General features: G+C 37.8%; 1 pseudogene; it reads right to left on the bottom strand.

Moving 5' to 3' along the window:
* Window positions 1-4,692: 4,692 nt before the first annotated feature.
* On the bottom strand, window positions 4,693-6,526 carry LOC133250020 (olfactory receptor 5D13-like; annotated as a pseudogene).
* Window positions 6,527-18,312: the final 11,786 nt, after the last annotated feature.

The following is an 18,312-nucleotide window of genomic DNA, read 5'->3' as shown; positions in this document are numbered from 1 at the left end:
AGATCCAACCAGTCCATTCTGAAGGAGATCGGCCCTGGGATTTCTTTGGAAGGAATGATGCTAAAGCTGAAACTTCAGTACTTTGGCCACCTCATGTGAAGAGTTGACTCATTGGAAAAGACTGATGCTGAGAGGGATTGGGGGCAAGAGGAGAAGGGGACGACAGAGGATGAGATGGCTGAATGGCATCACTGACTTGATGGACGTGAGTCAGTGAACTCCGGGAGATGGTGATGGACAGGGAGGCCTGGCGTGCTGTGATTCATGGGGTTGCAAACAGTCGGACACGACTGAGCGACTGATCTGATCTGATATCCCTATTATTTATAAATATGGCTGTTACTGTCACTTTATTTCTAGAAAATTACAGGAAAATCTTGAAGACAAGGCCCACTTTGTGGGCCTTCTTTTGACATTGATACCCAGTGAGAAAACTAGGATAGCAATTATTTGAAAGAAAGAATTGGAATATAACTCCATAAACCTTCTCAACCAAAACATGGTTCTTTGTGCACACCTTGTTCTACACATGTGTCTGTCTCCTACAAAGATTACTAGATCTTTGTATTTTCTTTTTTAAGTAAAACAAAAGAGACATGAGTCAACTCACCTAAATACAGAAGAACTTGAATGAGTCATTTAGTGAAGAACTCTTTGCTAAGATTAATGAACTTCAGCAATGCTGCTGCTTAGGACTTAATAGAAACACACCTGAAAAGGGTAGTAAAAGTGCCCAGTATTTTTCATTATTTATTTCATACTTTATGATTTTCCAACCTGTTAAGAAAACTCAGAGATACCAAAGATAAGATCAAGCCTGAAAAGTAAATCCTGGCACCAAACTGTATCACAAATATATACCACCATGACCTTAGGCATGTGAAAACTAGAGAATATAACTGAGGTACTGCCTTGATGACTGCAATTCAACTAATTACATTTTAACTCTGAACTCTGTCCCAGGTGGTGTACTGATTGTATATTATTTCCCTAAAGCCTTGGGGCATTTGTATTATCAACTTTACTCATTTAATCTTAAAAATTAAAAAACACCATTAAAAAAATCTATGTGGATATAAAATACATAAATCCACAAGGGGAAATTATACACCAATATATTTATCTTTCATTAATCCACATTTAATTTTTAAAATTTTCTTATGAAGCTATATATATATATTCTTATGTTTCTAAACATATGGCTGCTAAATTATAATTATACTGTTTATACTTTACAATATTTACTATTTATACTTTACAATATTTGTACTATAAACTTTATTTCATTTTTACACTATTGATTCTATTGATAGAAAACAGATTCCATTGGCTTTTCAAATATAGAATGTTCTCAGATGTTTATATTTATTACTGAATCTAAAAAGAAATTTTGGATGATATGTTTTCTAAAAATATCTTTATGAAAAGGATGATATTTTCACTAATTTTGGTAACTACCCAACTTGGCTTTAAGGACACAGGTTAAAAATAATAATAACTTGATGCAGAAGGAGCTGAAGTGCAAGCAGTGAAAGATTTTACTTTCTTAGGCTCCAAAATCATTGCTTTATGGTGACTGCACCCATGAAATTAAAATGCACTTGCTCCGTGGGAGGAAAGTTATGACAAAACTAGGCAGCACATTTGAAACCAGAAACGTCACTTTGCCAACAAAAGTTGGCATATAGTCCATATAGTCAAAAGTCCATATAGTCAAAACCATAGTGTTTCCAGTAGTCAGGTATGGATGTGAGAGCTGGACCATAAAGAAGACAAAGTGCTGAAGAATTGTTCTTTCAAATTGTGGTGCTGGGGAAGACTCCTGAGAGTCCTTCGGACAGCAAGATCCAACCAGTCAATCCTGAAGGAAATCGACCCTGAATATTCATTGGAAGGACTGATGCTGAAGCTGAAGGTCCAGTGCTTTGGCCACCTGACATGAAGAGCTAACTCACTGGAAAAGACCGTGATGCTGAGAATGATTGAAGGCTAGTGGAGAAGAGAGCAGCAGAGGATGAGATGGTCAGATAGCATCACTGACTCAATGGACATGAGTGTGAGCAAACTCCAGGAGACAGTGAAGGGCAGGGAAGCCTGGTGTGCTGCAGTCCATGGGGTGGCAAAGACTCGGATAAGACTTAGTGACTGAACAACAATAACAACAAGCTTATTTCTCACTAATGGAAGATTCAAAATACATTTTGACTGGGCAGCTGTGCCCTATATGGGCTCTGATTTCTCCCAACTCATACCTCACGACATCATCATGGTGCTTCTGAGGTTGTGATTCTCTTAATATTCATTTGAGAAAGAATAGATTCTTCTTCAAATAAATGATGCCAGGACAATTGGGCATTCACAAGTAAAATTACGGGATTGGACACTTGCCTCATATTATATACAACAGTTAACTCAGAAAGTGAACAAGGACCTGAATGAAAGAGCATAAACTATAAAACTCTTACAAGAAAAACACAGGCCTTACATTTCATGCCCTTGAATTTGGCAGTAGATTCTTAAATAGGGAAACAAAATCATGAGTGACAATAAATAAATAAATAAATTGCTAAATTGTACTTCCTCAAAATTTAAAATATTTGTATATTAAAAACATTATCAATAAAGTGAAAAGAAAAGATACAGAAAAGAAACAATACAGACAAAAAGTCAAATCAGGTACAACACAAAATTTACAAATGTCCAACAAGCATGTGAAAATATTCTCAACATATTTAGTTATTAGGAAAATGCAAATCAATGTCATGATGAGATATCAATTTATATCCACTGGATTTGCTATAATAAAAGTACATAATAGCAATGATTAGCAAGGATATGAAGCAACCAGAAGAGTTATATATTATGCTTGGGAATCTAAAATGCTACAGACACTGTAGAATAAGTTTGGCGGTTCTTCTCACATGGATGAACATAGAATTACTATTAGATAAAATGCTTAGCAGGGAAAAAAATAGTCTTTCACAAAGAGATGTTAGGCTTTCCCCCCAATTTCTGGCAGATAATATATATCTTATGTGATAGTAGAGTCTAGGGAGGAGGGGCTGGGTACATGTGATATCAAGTCATGTGTGCATGCTAAGTCGCTTCAGTGGTGTTTGATTCCTTGCCACTCTATGGACTGTAGCCCACCAGGCTTCACTGTCTATGGAATTCTCCAGGCAAGAATACTGGAATGGGTTGTCATGCCCTCCTCCAGAGGATCCTCCCAATCCAGGAATTGAGCCCATGTCTCCTACATCTCCTGCATTGGTAGGCAGGTTCTTTACCACTAGTGCCACCTGGGAAGCACCACAGCACATAGAATTCACTCCTTAGACTGGATGTGAGTTTACTGTGAAGTGTTTTAGTTGCTCAGTCATGTCTGAATCTTTGTAACTCCGTGGACTGAAGCCCACCAGGCTCCTCTGTCATGGGATTCTCCAGGCAAGGATACTGGAGTGGGTTGCCCTCCCTTTCTCCAGGGGATCTTCCCCACCCAGGGATAGAACCAAAGTCTCCTGCATTGCAAGTGGATTCTTTATCATCTGAGCCACCAGGGAAGTCCATGAGTTTGCTAGTTGGGCAAAATTAAATCAGGTTAACCAAGATGCTCTAATTGGTATTAGCAGGGCCCCCATTCAATCCACCATTAATGTTACTTACCAACGAAGTTCTCTGTTATCATTGTACAGCAATAGCTATTTTATATGTAATTTGATTGACATGAAAGACTATTTTAGATTTAGCTGGAACTATTTCTGAAGTGTGCATTTCTTAATTTTATTTTTGATGGTTTATGTACAAAGAACAAATAAATTTTATATTAACAAGTAGAATTTTACAAATCATACTCAGGACTTTGTGGGGGCAGAGACATGACTTCTTTGCACTTATAATGTACCAATTCTTTCTATGTGGTGTTAAATAAATATATCCTTTAAATTTAGGCTTCCCTGGTACCTTAGATGGTAAAGAATCTACCTGCAATGCAGGAGACATATGTTTGATTACTGGTCATGCAGATCCCCTGGAGAACAGAATGGCTACCAACTCCAGTATTCTTTCCATGGACACAGGAGCCTGGCAGGCTAAAGCCCATAGAATTGTAAAGAGTCAGACATAACTGAGCAACTAAGCACAGGAATGTCTTTTAACTTTAGTGTCTTAGTGTTGAACAACTCTTAATTACTATGATTCAACTGATGTAACTCCCTCATGGTTAACTATAAACTTTCATGACAACTCAAATCCATTCTTCAATGACTTACAATGACTTAAAGAAAAGAAAAAGAGAAGACTCACCTGAACAGCCAAATGGTAATGTGTCTTTACTCAGAAATCTTTACATGACAAACACTTTATCTAGAGATTTAAATAGTCTAGGCTTTAATTAGGTGTTATTTATTATTTTATTGCTAAGTCTCTACAGTTTACTAAAGTGGTTGAACGATGTATCAACAAGGGAATTACGTTAAATGTGTGCACTGTTTCCCTTCCTAAATTGGAATTACGTTAAATGTGTGCACTGTTTCTCTTCCTAAATTGGAATTACGTTAAATGTGTGCACTGCTTTCCTTCCTAAATTTCCTTCCTAAAATTGGAATTTGAAATGGTATTAAAAATGCTACAAAACTTGGACAGTTCTCCACAGTGCTCTTGTAAATGAAAAAGCAAATCTAAGCCGTTTTACATTCATTGACATAATAATTTGGTATTGACTAGCTTCCTAAGCAGTCTCTTTCACATCTTTGTTCCCGAGGCTGTAGATCACTGGGTTCAGCATGGTGATGGCCACTGTGTAAAAGACAGAGGCCACCTTGACCATGAGCCATGAACTCCTGGAGTTAGGAACACAGTAGAGGAAAAGGATGGTCCCGTGGAAGACGGTAATGGCAGTCAGGTGGGAGGCACAGGTGGAGAAGGCTTTGTGGCGTCCCCCAGTTGAAGGCATCTTCAGGACAGTGATAGAAATGAAAACATAGGAGGTGAGAATAATTATCAGGCTGCTTATTTCATTAAACGTGGCAGAGACTAAAATGATCTCCTGGCTAATGTAGGGGTCAGAGCAGGAAACAGCAACAATGGCCATGTGTTCACAAAGTTATTTATGATATTATTTCCTCTAAAGGACAATTCAGATAAAAAGTGGGTAAGAGTCAGGGAACAGACTATACCCCAAGAGTATCATGCACCCACCAATAAGGAACAAAGCTTCTGGGACATGACAGCTGTGTAGAGAAGAGGGTTGCAAACGGCCACAAATTGGTCATATGCCATCACGGCCAGCAGGAATGTCTCTGTCACCACAAATATGCAGGCAAAGAAGAACTGCATGATGCATCCTGTAAAGGAGATGGTTCTGTCTTCCACAATCAAGTTTTCTAGTAGCTTGGGTGTAACTACTGTTGAGCAACAGAGATCAACGAAGGACAAATGTCTGAGGAAGTAGTACACAGGGGTGTCGAGTTTGGGATTTATCTTGATAATTAGGATCATGCCCAGGTTCCCCAGCACAGTGACAGAGTAGATGGTTAAGAATAACAGGACAAGGGGGGTCTGGAGTTCTGGATATTCTGAGAAGCCCAAGAGAATGAAAGTGACTTTAGCACTCTGATTTTCTTGGTTCCTGTGGACAAAATATAAAAGTTGATTCAGAGAAATTTGAAGCAAAATTTGAATGAAATATAATGTTATTCCCTCAGTACTGTCAGACGTTTTTGCAACTCCATGGACTGTAGCCTGCCAGGTTCCTCTGTCCATGAGATTCTCTGGGCAAGAACACTGGAAGGGCTGTCATGCCTTCCTCCAGGGGATCTTCCTGACCTAGGCATAGAATGAGAGTACTTATGGGGAAAAAGAGTGCATTGAATTATTATTATTTTTTTAATTAGCCTCTTTCCCTCCAAAATGCCTCTACTGTCTTTTTCTGACATTAAATTCATTCTTTTCAAAGCCACTTCCTAAATTCTTAGCAAAATCTGAAATGGTACTCAGTATAAAGGGAAGTCATTCCACATAGACTTCTCTAAAAATTCTATATCTCATTAGGAGTTGAAAGTAAACACTGTTATTTTCACTCAGGTTTTATAACTTTATACTCCAAGAACACATATAACACTTCAAGATTTCCTGTACATGTATAACTATGTCATTCACATATTCCCCCACTCTTTTTATTCAGTTATTCCTTTACATTCTTAAACATGTGATTAATTCCTGATTCCCTGAAAGTATGTTTCAATTTAACATACAAATCATAGAGTACATGTTCTCTAACTGAAAACACTTTTTCAAAAAGTCAGGATGTGTTCCCTATGTCTATGGTAACAAAGTTTGAATAGTCCAGGGTTGAAAGGGAAATCTTCACCAAAGATGAATACAATTTCTGATGCACACTGGTTCCGTCTTCCCCACACTCCTTTTCCACACGTGTAACTTTTCACTCCACCTCCCACACTCTGTACTTGTCAACAGGCTTGGGGCCAATGTTCCCAATCACCCATGTAGTCCATGAAGTGTCAGCCATGCTCAGCTGTGAGCACAGGTGCTGTGCATAGTATTTATCTTCTTTTCTGTGCAATTATCCTGGAATATTTTTCCCATTGCAGACCCACTATGCGCTCAGTCCTGTAACAGGCATTTTAGAAACTATAAAATTATAAAATCTCAGCCTCAATTTGTTTCTTAGAGCATTATTCCAGGATATAATCCATATAAGCACAAATGGCAACTTATAGTTCTTGTTTATTATTAAAGTTTGTATGAATAAAGGGAATGAAAATATTGTGATCCAGAAAAAACAAAAAATTTCCTTGTGATGTAGCATGGTGAACAATAATAAATGTAGTGAAAGATAAATAATCAAAGACTTCTAGTCAACTAAACAGGTAACCTGGCAGGTAGATTTATACATGTGCTTGTTTGCCTCCTGCAAAGATTAATGGAGCATATTAGGAACATATTATATTCCTTTTAAAGTGAAATAAAAATCAACTCACCTGAGTGTAGAAGAATTTGACTGGCTCATTTAATAAAGCTTCTTTTCTAAGTTCAATGGATTCCAGGAAAATTTATGCTGAGAAGTCATTTTTTTTCTAATTTTATTTTATTTTTAAACTTTACATAATTGTATTAGTTTTGCCAAATATCAAAATGAATCCGCCACAGGTATACATGTGTTCCCCATCCCGAACCCTCCTCCCTCCTGCCTCCCCATACCATCCCTATGGGCCGTCCCAGTGCACCAGCCCCAAGCATCCAGCATCGTGCACCGAACCTGGACTGGCAACTCATTTCCTACATGATATTTTACATGTTTCATTGCCATTCTCCCAAATCTTCCCACCCTCTCCCTCTCCCACAGAGTCCATAAGACTGTTCTATACATCAGTGTCTCTTTTGCTGTCTCGTACACCGGGTTATTGTTACCATCTTTCTAAATTCCATATATATGTGTTAGTATACTGTATTTATGTTTTTCCTTCTGGCTTACTTCACTCTGTATAATAGGCTCCAGTTTCATCCACCTCATTAGAACTGATTCAAATGTATTATTTTTAATGGCTGAGTAATACTCCATTGTGTATATGTACCACAGCTTTCTTATCCATTCATCTGCTGATGGACATCTAGGTTGCTTCCATGTCTTGGCTATTATAAACAGTGCTGCAATGAATATTGGGGCACACGTGTCTCTTTCCCTTCTGGTTTCCTCAGTGTGTATGCCCAGCAGTGGGGTTGCTGGATCATAAGGCAGTAATAAGTCTGAAAAATAGTTAACAGGAATCTAGAGTATATTGCAATGAATATTTCAGAAAATGAATTTCTCTTATAATTTATTAAAAATATATTCAGACTTGAAAAGGACTGAGAAAAGGACACCAAAAAAGCTGAACCATAACATCAAACTGTCACATATATATGCCACCAAAACCCCAAGGAGGTTAACCTTAGAGAATATTATTTAGCTATTGCCTTGAGACCACAAATGGGGCAATTGGATGAAATAATGCCCTTGTGATACTTTGGTTGCATATGCATTTTTTCCCAAAGTTTGGGGAACAATTTCATCATGCACTCTAGTCCATTGATCTTTTAAAAATGTTGAACTAGGCACTATATTTTTGTCTTTAAATACTTGCAAAATACAGAAATATACAAAAGCAAAATCAACTATTGGGTAACAATTCAAAGATTCTTAATTTTTGTTGAATTTCTGGTTGTCCCCCTGTATCTGTGGGCTTCCATCATAGCTTAGTTGGTAAAGAATCCTCTTGCAATTCAGGACACCCCAGTTCAATTCCTGGTCAGGCAGATCCCCTGGAGAAGGGATAGGCTACCCACTTCAGTATTCTTGGGCTTCCCTTGTGGCTCAGCTGGTAAAGAATCTGCCTGCAATGTGGAAGACCTGGGTTGGATCCCTGGGTTGGGAAGACCCCGTGGAGAAGGGAAAGGCTACCCACTCCATTATTCTGGCCTGGAGAAGTCCATGGACTCTACAGGCATGGAGTCGCAAAGAGTCTGTCACAACTGAGCGACTTTCACTTTCTCTGTATCTGAGGGACATATTGAGGTGTTTTGATGTAAAACTTATACAATATGAATCATATTATAGTGTTTTTTACCCTTTCTTTAACATTTGTTGTGAGTTTCATTTTCTGTAAAAACCATTGGTTTTCTTAAGATAATACAACTTGCATTACTATTACAAATATGAGCACAATTCTTTTTTATTCTTACATTTATTATTGAAATTGCAAAAAAGCTGGTATTCTATTTTTCAGTTTATAGTCTAGGTTTATGGGAAGTATAGTATATTTATTATTTAAGAAGCTGCCATATCTTAACATATAAACATCCCAACTCCAATAACAGTTTAATAGAACAGGTAGCAGCACTTTTTTATGGAAAAAGCTGTACAGTAAATACTTTAGCCTTTATGGGCCACAGTCTCAATTTCAGCTATGCACTTTTGTATCTCTCAGCATGGATTCACCTGTAGGCAATATATAAATCAATAGGCATGACTCTGTTCCAATAACATTTTATTTATAAAAGACAGTAGGACAGATTTGGTTTGCAGATCACACCTTGTCAATGTATGCAATAGAAGGCATTTATTGATAGTTCAAAGTCTAAAATTATTTCCAGATCAGTAGGCAGATGTCCTCTGAGTGGCAATGCAGAGACTTAAGCTTGTTCTCAATTATGGCTTATGATAAAGTGACTGGGTGCATATGTGTTAAGTCACTTTAGTGGTGTCTGACTCTGTGAGAGGGTATGGACTGAAGCCCCCCAGGCTCCTCTGTCCATGGGATTCTCCAGGCAGAACTCTGGAGTGGGTTGCAGTGCTCTCCTCCAGGGAAACTTCCCAGCCCAGGGATCAAACCTGTTTCTCTTGGATTGACAGTTGGGCTGTTTACCACTAGCGCCACCTGGGAAGTTCAATAGTGGGATTGTTACGGTATAATTGTAATGTAGTGAGAGAAATAATAATTTGCTTTAAAAAATACTACACTTTTCTGCATTGACACTGTGAATATTTTTGTGTTTTGCTTATTTATTTTTCATTAAGCTTTTGTCAAGCATATTAAGAGCATTCTTCACATGTTGAGATACTTGAATAATGACCAAGATATTTCCTGATCAATAAAATCACAATAGGGCTTTGAACTTTGAGTCAAACTATAGTGTTAAGATAGATTGAAGGGATAAGAAAGAAAAACAAAAGACATTTTAAGCAGAGAAGACAGTCTGAACCAAGGTAGGAATTTGAATGTTCAAATTGTTTTCAATTAGAAGTAGAGTTTATGCAGGGCAAACTTTGGGAGATGGCGAGGGACAGAGAAGCCTGGCATGCTGCAGGACATGGGATTGCAAATAATCTTACATGACTGTGAGACTGAACAACAACAAAAAGTATGAGATATGATCAGAGAACCAGAGAATCTAAATCGTGTAAAGAATGCAATTAGGATTAGTACTGATGCTGGGAGGGATTGGGGGCAGGAGGAGAAGGGGATGACAGAGGATGAGATGGCTGAATGGCATCACTGACTCGATGGACATGAGTCTGGGTGAACTCCGGGAGTTGGTGATGGACAGGGAGGCCTGGCACACTGGGATTCATGGGGTCGCAAAGAGTCAGACATGACTGAGCGACTGAACTGAACTGAACTAAACTGATTGCTGAATAGAGTTGAAATAGAGTTCTATGCCCATAGGACAAGTATATAGTAATGAAGAGAGTGTGATTGTAAAATGGTGTCGACAATGGGAATGAAATGGACTCAGTTTCAATATTATAATCATGACATTCAATGCAGTTGCATTAGTAGTTGATGTAACCAGAAGGAAGTAACTCCCATTTTCATTTTGTTTCAGAAACAAACATTATGTTCTTGACAGCATCTCATTGCAGACGAGTCAATGATTCCCAGAAGCTAGCAATAATTACACAGGCACCTACAATGAGAAGTAGTAAATAGTGAGGTGTAATGTGGGAGCTAGAGCATCTGATAAACCAACCAAAGGCCTGAAGACATCTGGAACACAGAGGGAAAACAAAAGGAGACTCTTACCACTGTCTTCAAATATTTCAAGGCTAAAATATGACAGAAACACTGACCTTTTTTCTGTGTCCTACGGACAGAAATTTAATTTTAAATGAATTAACTTTTAAAAGCTGCAGGAAGCTAATTTCAGACCAACAACAATAAAAGAATTTTGTTTTTTTTTCCTCCAGTGTCAATGAACAGAATAGTGTGAATGACTCAGAGTCTCTGGGTTGCCCAGTTTCACTAAAAGTATATAAGAAGGGGCTCTAGAGACAGAAACTTTATTTAAACAAAAGGAAGGGGGATACTCTTCCAGAGAATGCAGACAAGATATTAAACTCCACAATGTCTCTCTACATTTCCCATATTCTGTGACTGGTACTCACAATGGCCTAGAGCTTTCACTAAGATCACTTTTTGCTTGGTGTTCCCAAAATACTGTTTTAAAATTATCTGTATAATTCTCAAAATCCATGATTTACACATCTGTAACAGGTTGGCTTAACTACTCCATCTGATACAAAATCTATTACTATAACTAAGTAGTACATTCTAACCACCTTAATACATAAGGATTGAATTAAATACAAACTTTATTAATCTTTGTCTATAACTGAGGAGGGGCTTCCCTGGTGACTCAGATGGTTAAGAATCCTCCTGCAATACAGAAGACCCAGATTTGATCCCTGCGTTGGGAAGATCCTCTGGAGGAGGGAATGGCAACTCACTCCAGTATTTTTGCCTGGAGAATTCCCATGGACAGAGGAACTTGGTGGGCTCTAGTCCATGAGGTCGCAAAGAGTCGGACACAACTGAGTAACTCAGCACAGCACATAACTGAAGAGATCATTCCTATAAGTGTATGTAGGTAAAGCATGCTTAAAAAAACTGAGAAATTCAATTCAAAAGAGCCTCCTAAATTCAGTATGACATGTAAATATGTAATTTTAGATAGATCCCTGGTGGCTCGGATGGTGAAGATTTGACCTGCAATGCAGGAGACCTGGCTTCTATCCCTAGATTGGGAAGATCCCCTGGAGAAGGGAATGGCTACTCACTCCAGTATTCTTGCCTGGAGAATTCCATGAATGGAGGAGCCTGTTGGGCTATAGTCCATGAGGTCATGAAGAGTCAGACACAACAGAGCAACTAACGCTTGCACTTTTTTCCCTGCATGTATTTATGTGCAGATACCTCTGAGAATGGCAAGTATGAAGTGCAGGCCATCATGGGCACCCTGGTGTCTAGTGTGTGTACAGGCAATTTTATTTATCTTTCTTTGATCTGGTCTGGGGCTCCAGTCTGGCACATATTCAGAAAAGATTAAAGAATTAAAGTAAGTCTGATAGTCTCAGTCCAGTATTATTTCTTTTTTTTTTTTTTAAAATTATTTTTATTTTTAAACTTTACAAAATTGTATTAGTTTTGCCAAATATCAAAATGAATCCACCACAGGTATACATGTGTTCCCCATCTTGAACCCTACTCCCTCATCCCTCCCCATACCATCCCTCTGGGTCGTCCCAGTGCACTAGCCCCAAGCATCCAGTATCATGCATTGAACCTGGACTGGCAACTCATTTCATACATGATATTTTACATGTTTCAATGCCACTCTCCCAAATCTTCCCACCCTCTCCCTCTCCCACAGAGTCCATAAGACTGTTCTATACATCAATGTCTCTTTTGCTGTCTCGTACATAGGGTTATTGTTACCATCTTTCTAAATTCCATATATATGCGTTAGTATACTGTATTGGTGTTTTTCTTTCTGGCTTACTTCACTCTGTATAATAGGCTCCAGTTTCATCCACCTCATTAGAACTGCTTCACATGTACACTTTTTAATGGCTGAGTAATACTCCATTGTGTATATGTACCACTGCTTTCTTATCCATTCATCTGCTGATGGGCATCTAGGTTGCTTCCATGTCCTGGCTATTATAAACAGTGCTGCGATGAACATTGGGGTACACGTGTCTCTTTCCCTTCTGGTTTCCTCAGTGTGTATGCCCAGCAGTGGGATTGCTGGATCATAAGGCAGTTCTATTTCCAGTTTTTTAAGGAATCTCCACACTGTTCTCCATAGTGGCTGTACTAGTTTGCATTCCCACCAACAGTGTAAGAGGGTTCCCTTTTCTCCACACCCTCTCCAGCATTTATTATTTGTAGACTTTTGGATCGCAGCCATTCTGACTGGCGTGAAATGGTACCTCATAGTGGTTTTGATTTGCATTTCTCTGATAATGAGTGATGTTGAGCATCTTTTCATGTGTTTGTTAGCCATCTGTATGTCTTCTTTGGAGAAATGTCTATTTAGTGCTTTGGCCCATTTTTTGATTGGGTCATTTATTTTTCTGGAGTTGAGCTGTAGGAGTTGCTTGTATATTTTTGAGATTAGTTGTTTGTCGGTTGCTTCATTTGCTATTATTTTCTCCCATTCTGAAGGCTGTCTTTTCACCTTGCTAATAGTTTCCTTTGATGTGCAGAAGCTTTTAAGTTTAATTAGGTCCCATTAGTTTATTTTTGTTTTTATTTCCAATATTCTGGGAGGTGGGTCATAGAGGATCCTGCTGTGATGTATGTCGGAGAGTGTTTTGCCTATGTTCTCCTCTAGGAGTTTTATAGTTTCTGGTCTTATGTTTAGATCTTTAATCCACTTTGAGTTTATTTTTGTGTATGGTGTTAGAAAGTGGTCTAGTTTCATTCTTTTACAAGTGGTTGACCAGATTTCCCAGCACCACTTGTTAAAGAGATTGTCTTTAATTCATTGTATGTTCTTGCCTCCTTTGTCAAAGATAAGGTGTCCATATGTGTGTGGATTTATCTCTGGGCTTTCTATTTTGTTCCATTGATCTATATTTCTGTCTTTATGCCAGTACCATACTGTCTTGATAACCGTGGCTTTGTAGTAGAGCCTGAAGTCAGGTAGGTTGATTCCTCCAGTTCCATTCTTCTTTCTCAAGATTGCTTTGGCTATTCGAGGTTTTTTTGTTTTTCCATACAAATTGTGAAATTATTTGTTTTAGCTCTTTGAAGAATACTGTTGGTAGCTTCATAGGGATTGCATTGAATCTATAAATTGCTTTGGGTAGTATACTCATTTTCACTATATTGATTCTTCCAATCCATGAACATGGTATATTTCTCCATCTATTAGTGTCCTCTTTGATTTCTTTCACCAGTGTTTTATAGTTTTCTATATATAGGTCTTTAGTTTCTTTAGGTAGATATATTCCTAAGTATTTTATTCTTTTCGTTGCAATGGTGAATGGAATTTTTTCCTTAATTTCTCTTTCTGTTTTCTCATTATTAGTGTATAGGAATGCAAGGGATTTCTGTGTGTTGATTTTATATCCTGCAACTTTACTATAGTCATTAATTAGTTCTAGTAATTTTCTGGTGGAGTCTTTAGGGTTTTCTATGTAGAGGATCATGTCATCTGCAAATAGTGAGAGTTTTACTTTTTTTCCAATTTGGATTCCTTTTATTTCTTTTTCTGCTCTGATTGCTGTGGCCAAACTTCCAAAACTATGTTGAATAGTAATGGTGTAAGTTGGCACCCTTGTTTTGTTCCTGACTTTAGAGGAAATGCTTTCACTTTTTCACCATTAAGGATAATGTTTGCTGTGGGTTTGTCATATATAGCTTTTAATATGTTGAGGTATGTTCCGACTATTCCTGCTTTCTGGAGAGTTTTTATCATAAATGGATGTTGAATTTTGTCAAAGGCTTTCTCTGCATCTTTTGAGATAATCATATGGCTTTTATTTTTCAATTTGTTAATGTGGTATATTACATTGATTGATTCACAGATATTGAAGAATCCTTGCATCCCTGGGATAAAGGCCACTTGATCATGGTGTATGATCTTTTTAATGTGTTGTTGGATTCTGATTGCTAGAATTTTGTTAAGGATTTTTGCATCTATGTTCATCAGTGATATTGGCCTGTAGTTTTCTTTTTTTGTGGGATCTTTGTCAGGTTTTGGTATTAGGGTGATGGTGGCCTCATAGAATGAGTTTGGAAGTTTACCTTCCTCTGCAATTTTCTGGAAGAGTTTGAGCAGGATAGGTGTTAGCTCTTCTCTAAATTTTTGGTAGAATTCAGCTGTGAAGCCATCTGGACCGGGGCTTTTGTTTGCTGGAAGATTTTTTATTACAGTTTCAATTTCCGTGCTTGCGATGGGTCTATTAAGATTTTCTATTTCTTCCTGGTCCAGTTTTGGAAAGTTGTACTTTTCTAAGAATTTGTCCATTTCTTCCACGTTGTCCATTTTATTGGCATATAATTGTTGATAGTAGTCTCTTATGATCCTTTGTATTTCTGTGTTGTCTGTTGTGATCTCTCCATTTTCATTTCTAATTTTATTGATTTGATTTTTCTCCCTTTGTTTCTTGATGAGTCTGGCTAATGGTTTGTCAATTTTATTTATCTTTTCAAAGAACCAGCTTTTGGCTTTGTTGATTTTTGCTATGGTCTCTTTTGTTTCTTTTGCATTTATTTCTGCTCTAATTTTTAAGATTTCTTTCCTTCTACTAACCCTGGGGTTCTTCATTTCTTCCTTTTCTAGTTGCTTTAGGTGTAGAATTAGGTTATTTATTTGACTTTTTTTCTTGTTTCTTGAGGTATGCCTGTATTGCTATGAACTTTCCCCTTAGGACTGCTTTTACAGTGTCCCACAGGTTTTGGGTTGTTGTGTTTTCATTTTCATTCGTTTCTATGCAAATTTTGATTTCTTTTTTGATTTCTTCTGTGATTTGTTGGTTATTCAGCAGTGTGTTGTTCAGCCTCCATATGTTGGAAGTTTTAATAGTTTTTCTCCTGTAATTGAGATCTAATCTTACTGCATTGTGGTCAGAAAAGATGCTTGGAATGATTTCAATTTTTTTGAATTTACCAAGGCTAGCTTTATGGCCCAGGATGTGATCTATCCTGGAGAAGGTTCCATGTGCACTTGAGAAAAAGGTGAAATTCATTGTTTTGGGATGAAATGTCCTATAGATATCAATTAGGTCTAACTGGTCTATTGTATCATTTAAAGTTTGTGTTTCCTTGTTAATTTTCTGTTTAGTTGATCTATCCATAGGAGTGAGTGGGGTATTAAAGTCTTCCACTATTATTGTGTTATTGTTAATTTCTCCTTTCATACTTGTTAGCATTTGTCTTACATACTGCGGTGCTCCCGTGTTGGGTGCATATATATTTATAATTGTTATATCTTCTTGGATTGATCCTTTGATCATTATGTAGTGACCTTCTTTGTCTCTTTTCACAGCCTTTGTGTTAAAATCTATTTTATCTTATATGAGTATTGCTACTCCTGCTTTCTTTTGGTCCCTATTTGCATGGAAAATCTTTTTCCAGCCCTTCACTTTCAGTCTGTATGTGTCCCCTGTTTTGAGGTGGGTCTCTTATAGACAACATATGTAGGGGTCTTGTTTTTGTATCCATTCAGCCAGGCTTTGTCTATTGGTTGGGGCATTCAACCCATTTACATTTAAGGTAATTACTGATAAATATGACCCCGTTGCCATTTACTTTATTGTTTTGGGTTCAAATTTATACACCATTTTTGTGTTTCCTGTCTAGAGAATATCCTTTAGTATTTGTTGGAGAGCTGGTTTGGTGTTGCAGAATTTTCTCAGCTTTTGCTTGTCTGAAAAGCTTTTGATTTCTCCTTCATACTTGAATGAGATCCTTGCTGGATACAATAATCTGGGCTGTAGGTTATTTTCTTTCATCACTTTAAGTATGTCTTGCCATTCCCTCCTGGCTTGAAGAGTTTCTATTGAAAGATCAACTGTTATCCTTATGGGAATTCCCTTGTGTGTTATTTGTTGTTTTTCCCTTGCTGCTTTTAATATTTGTTCTTCGTGTTTGATCTTTGTTAATTTGATTAATATGTGTCTTGGGGTGTTTCACCTTGGGTTTATCCTGTTTGGGACTCTCTGGGTTTCTTGGACTTGGGTGATTATTTCCTTCCCCATTTTAGGGAAGTTTTCAACTATTATCTCCTCAAGTATTTTCTCATGGTCTTTATTTTTGTCTTCTTCTTCTGGGACCCCTATGATTCGAATGTTGTAGCATTTAATATTGTCCTGGAGGTCTCTGAGATTGTCCTCATTTCTTTTAATTCGTTTTTCTTTTATCCTCTCTGATTCATTTATTTCTACCATTCTATCTTCTAATTCACTAATCCTATCTTCTGCCTCTGTTATTCTACTATTTGTTGCCTCCAGAGTGTTTTTAATTTCATTTATTGCATTATTAATTATATATTGACTCTTTTTTATTTCTTCTAGGTCCTTGTTAAACCTTTCTTGCATCTTCTCATTCCTTGTCTCCAGGCTATTTATCTGTGATTCCATTTTAATTTCAAGATTTTGGATCAATTTCACTATCATTATTCAGAATTCTTTATCAGGTAGATTCCCTATCTCTTCCTCTTTGGTTTGGTTTGGTGGGCATTTATCCTGTTCCTTTATCTTCTGGGTATTCCTCTGTCTCTTCATCTTGTTTAAATTGCTGAGTTTGGGGTGTCCTTTCTGTATTCTGGCAGTTTGTGGAGTTCTCTTTATTGTGGCGTTTCCTCACTCTGTGTGGGTTTGTACAGGTGGCTTGTCAAGGTTTCCTGGTTAGGGAAGCTTGTGTTGGTGTTCTGGTGGGTGGAGCTGTATTTCTTCTCTCTGGAGTGCAATGAAATGTCCAGTAATGACTTATGAGATGTCTATGGTTTTGGGGTGACTTTGGGCAGCCTGTGTCTTGAAGCTCAAGGCTGTGTTCCTTTGTTGCTGGACAATTTGCTTGGTATGTCTTGCCCTGGAACTTGTTGGCCCTTGTGTGGTGCTTGGTTTCAGTGTCGGTATGGAGGCGTTTGATGAGCTCCTGTCAATTAATGTTCCTTGGAGTCAGGAGTTCCCTGGAGTCGGGGTTTGGACTTAAGCCTCCTGCTTCCAGTTATTGGTCTTATTTTTACAGTAGTTTCAAAACTTCTCCTTTTATACTGCACCATTGATAAAACATCTACGTTAAAGATGAAAAGTTTCTCTACTGTGAGGATCACTCAGAGAGGTTCACAGCGTTACATGGAGGAGAGAAGAGGGAGGAGGGAGTTAGAGGTGACCCAAATGAGATGAGGTGGAATCAATAGTGGGGAAAGTGGGCTAGCCAGTAATCACTTCCTTATATGCACTCCACAACTGGACCACTCAGAGATGTTCACGGAGTTATACAGAAAAGAGAAGAAGGAGGAAGGAGACAGAGGTGGCCAGAAGGATAAAAGGGGGGAATGAAAAGGAGGGAGACAGATCCAGCCAGTAATCAGTTCCCTAAGTGTTCTCCACCGTCTGGAACACACAGAAATTCACAGAGTTGGGTAGAGTAGAGAGGGGTTAGGGACGAGACACAGGCGACCTGGTGGAGAAAAAGGAGAGTCCAAAGGGAGAGAGAGCAGTCAAGCCAGTAATCTCGCTCCCTAGTGAAAAATGGGTACTGAAGATTAGGTTCTTAAAGGTACAAACTTGGTAACAAATACATAAAAGCAAAAATTAAAAATCTAGAGTAGAGTTTGGAATTTCAAAAATATGATGTTAAAGTAAAGAAGAAGGAAAAGAAAGAGAGAAAAAATGAACAAACAAAAACAAACAAGGTCACAAAAATTATAAAGAAAATACAGGTACAAAATTGATATCAAATACCAAAAAGCATAAATTAAAAATCTAGAGTAGAGTTTGGAATTTCAGATATACAATGT

This window comes from Bos javanicus, chromosome 6, assembly GCF_032452875.1.
Source record: "Bos javanicus breed banteng chromosome 6, ARS-OSU_banteng_1.0, whole genome shotgun sequence".
NCBI classification, from domain to species: Eukaryota; Metazoa; Chordata; class Mammalia; order Artiodactyla; family Bovidae; genus Bos; species Bos javanicus.
The sequence above is the reverse complement of the archived record's forward strand: the minus strand, read 5'-3'. Positions and strand labels throughout refer to the sequence as shown.